Source organism: Megalopta genalis, unplaced genomic scaffold (genome assembly GCF_051020955.1).
Source record: "Megalopta genalis isolate 19385.01 unplaced genomic scaffold, iyMegGena1_principal scaffold0667, whole genome shotgun sequence".
Taxonomy (NCBI): domain Eukaryota; kingdom Metazoa; phylum Arthropoda; class Insecta; order Hymenoptera; family Halictidae; genus Megalopta; species Megalopta genalis.
In genome coordinates, this window is record NW_027476736.1 from 1,050 (window position 1) to 5,000 (window position 3,951).

General features: G+C 45.6%; 1 non-coding gene across 1 annotated transcript; it reads left to right on the forward strand.

Moving 5' to 3' along the window:
• Positions 1-1,020: 1,020 nt before the first annotated feature.
• On the forward strand, positions 1,021-2,941 carry LOC143263496 (small subunit ribosomal RNA). The gene has a single exon (XR_013036923.1). It is a non-coding gene; the product is annotated as a small subunit ribosomal RNA (ribosomal RNA).
• The last annotated feature ends 1,010 nt before the right edge of the window (positions 2,942-3,951 follow it).

Consider the following 3,951-nt stretch of genomic DNA (forward strand, 5'->3'; position numbering starts at 1 on the left):
ACGATCTCGGTCGAGAAGCTGTCTCAGAGCTCCTTCGGGCTTCGGTCCTGACTGTTTCGTGCCGTTTACGTTACGGACTTTTCTCCACACAGCGTGGCCACGGGTCGGTGTCTTTGACCGAATGGCCCATATGTGGCAAGCCCTACGGGGTTGGTTACCCGTATGCACTTTGTATGTATACTCGTACTCACTGAGCAATCGACTCTTCTGTCCGAGCGATGGAAAAATTTTTTAAAATGCATCTGTAAGATTTGGAAGCAAATCGTACCAATTGAAAACTGTGGCTAAAATGAATAGCCCAGTGGAGAGAGAAAACTATCAAAAAACTGATTTTTTAAATCAAGAGGTGTCAGAAATCGAAATGCCTAGCGCGAGCGGAAGAACACGCTTTCTCGCCAGTCCAGCATGTGTCCTGTCCGTTCTTCCTCGGCTTGCCGATTTTGCCCAGATCAGAGGTTTCGTGCTTCCGGCGGTCAGAAGATCAGCGTGAGCGTACGCGCTTCCACGACTATGGCATCACCCATGTACTTTTTCCTTTGAATATATTTGAGTACATAAAAAATATTAAAACATATAGAGAGAACTGTGTCTTGGATCTTAAAAATTTGTCAATAGCGATGATATATTATTACTTAATTTGAAGTATTTGTACGTTTTAGCTGGGACGTACATTTATCTTACAAGATGTTAATAGCGAGACTCTTGAAGATAAAATTATCTTGTGATTTTATGAAGGCAAAGATAGAAACGTACGAAGCTGGCGTACGTAGAAAAATGTGATTTTATGATAGAACAAAAATATAATACGTACGTTTTTGGGCGTACGGTAAAATATCTGTATGGTAGAAAAATGAAAGAAATTGAGCGTTAAAGAAGATATGTTACAAGCGCGGAATGTGGCAAAACTTGTACATATTTGAAAGAGAAAAGTGGTGTGTCGACCTGACATATATATATGAAACAGGCGACGATGGAAAAGGATTTAAATTTTGTCCATTTTATATATACATATTGTATAGTTCCCTGGTTGATCCTGCCAGTAGTCATATGCTTGTCTCAAAGATTAAGCCATGCATGTCTCAGTACATGCCGTATTAAGGTGAAACCGCGAATGGCTCATTAAATCAGTTATGGTTTCTTAGATCGTACTAAAATTTACTTGGATAACTGTGGTAATTCTAGAGCTAATACATGCAAAACAGAGTTCCGACCAGAGATGGTAGGAACGCTTTTATTAGATCAAAACCAATCGGTGGCGGGTGTTTACACTCGTCCATCGTTTGCTTTGGTGACTCTGAATAACTTTGTGCTGATCGCATGGTCTTATAGCACCGGCGACGCATCTTTCAAATGTCTGCCTTATCAACTGTCGATGGTAGGTTCTGCGCCTACCATGGTTGTAACGGGTAACGGGGAATCAGGGTTCGATTCCGGAGAGGGAGCCTGAGAAACGGCTACCACATCCAAGGAAGGCAGCAGGCGCGCAAATTACCCACTCCCGGCACGGGGAGGTAGTGACGAAAAATAACGATACGGGACTCATCCGAGGCCCCGTAATCGGAATGAGTACACTTTAAATCCTTTAACGAGGATCCATTGGAGGGCAAGTCTGGTGCCAGCAGCCGCGGTAATTCCAGCTCCAATAGCGTATATTAAAGTTGTTGCGGTTAAAAAGCTCGTAGTTGAATCTGTGTGTCACAGTGTCGGTTCATCGCTCGCGGTGTTTAACTGGCATTATGTGGTACGTCCTACCGGTGGGCTTTGCTCTTCACGGGGCGGTCCAACTAATATCCCATCGCGGTGCTCTTCACTGAGTGTCGAGGTGGGCCGGTACGTTTACTTTGAACAAATTAGAGTGCTCAAAGCAGGCTACCTTCGCCTGAATACTGTGTGCATGGAATAATGGAATAGGACCTCGGTTCTATTTTGTTGGTTTTCGGAACCCCGAGGTAATGATTAATAGGGACAGATGGGGGCATTCGTATTGCGACGTTAGAGGTGAAATTCTTGGATCGTCGCAAGACGGACAGAAGCGAAAGCATTTGCCAAAAATGTTTTCATTAATCAAGAACGAAAGTTAGAGGTTCGAAGGCGATCAGATACCGCCCTAGTTCTAACCATAAACGATGCCAGCTAGCGATCCGCCGAAGTTCCTACGATGACTCGGCGGGCAGCTTCCGGGAAACCAAAGCTTTTGGGTTCCGGGGGAAGTATGGTTGCAAAGCTGAAACTTAAAGGAATTGACGGAAGGGCACCACCAGGAGTGGAGCCTGCGGCTTAATTTGACTCAACACGGGAAACCTCACCAGGCCCGGACACCGGAAGGATTGACAGATTGATAGCTCTTTCTTGATTCGGTGGGTGGTGGTGCATGGCCGTTCTTAGTTGGTGGAGCGATTTGTCTGGTTAATTCCGATAACGAACGAGACTCTAGCCTGCTAAATAGACGTAATTATGGTATCTCGAAGGCTCTCGGCTTCTGCCGGTGGGGTTTTTACTACCAACGTACAAACAAATCTTCTTAGAGGGACAGGCGGCTTCTAGCCGCACGAGATTGAGCAATAACAGGTCTGTGATGCCCTTAGATGTTCTGGGCCGCACGCGCGCTACACTGAAGGAATCAGCGTGTGTTCCCTGGCCGAAAGGCCCGGGTAACCCGCTGAACCTCCTTCGTGCTAGGGATTGGGGCTTGCAATTATTCCCCATGAACGAGGAATTCCCAGTAAGCGCGAGTCATAAGCTCGCGTTGATTACGTCCCTGCCCTTTGTACACACCGCCCGTCGCTACTACCGATTGAATGATTTAGTGAGGTCTTCGGACTGGTGCGCGGCAATGTTTCGGCATTGCCGATGATGCCGGGAAGATGACCAAACTTGATTATTTAGAGGAAGTAAAAGTCGTAACAAGGTTTCCGTAGGTGAACCTGCGGAAGGATCATTACAATGTTCCAATATATCTCAAAGAGAGAGGAGAGGAGGAGAGAAAATGAATTCGATTAGTTTGTGGATAAGAATTCATATAAAAAAAAAAGATATTGTTGAGCCCGCCAGATCATTCGTGCGTGATTTACACGGCCAGACGTGTGTACTACACGTATTAGGCCTTTGATCTGCGTTGCGTAGGCCACAACAAATCTTTCAAAGAGAGAGAGATATATGTGTTGTTGGGGTTTGTGATTATGAAGGTGCCCCAACGCACAAAAATATATAAAAATGTACAAAGTTGGGATGTGGTGTGGTGGAGAAGAGTTGGGCCCGACCAGATCATTCGTGCGTGATTTACACGGCAGACGTGTGTACTACACGTATTAGGCCTTTGATCTGCGTTGCGTAGGCCATCTTCCTTCCAAGACACACACGTGTTGGGGTTTGTGTGATTTTATGATAGTGCCCCAACACGGAAAAATAAGCGTACGAGAAGAGTTGGGCCCGACCAGATCATTCGTGCGTGATTTATACACGGCCAGACGCGTATTATATTACACGTATTAGGCCTTTGATCTGCGTTGCGTAGGCCATCTTCTCGATAGAGAGAAAGCCAATGTATTCTTTTTTCTTTCTTTACACACACACACACAGTTGTAGTAGGACAGGGAGGGATGCGAGCGTGCTAATCACGCTTCCTCAAGTCTTCGCTGTGGTGTGTAAAAAAAAAAGAAAAAAAGGAATCGTTGGGAAAGTCCAAAGGACGAAAATATCGGGCAGTCTGAAGATAACTTAATGCTCGTTTACATTGGTATCAAGAGAGACCGGCTTGTGTAGCTCGTTTCAATGCTGTGTCGTTGTCATTGACACCCTACTCTGTTGCGCGCTAGTGGCAGCATGAGCGTGGGACGTATATATATATATGACACCCAGCTAGAGCCGGCCGTGAGTCCGTCCGGTGTAAATAACGACGAAAGGAGAGAGAAACTTTTCGAATCCAGTATCGGGTTGATAATTGTCCAGTTT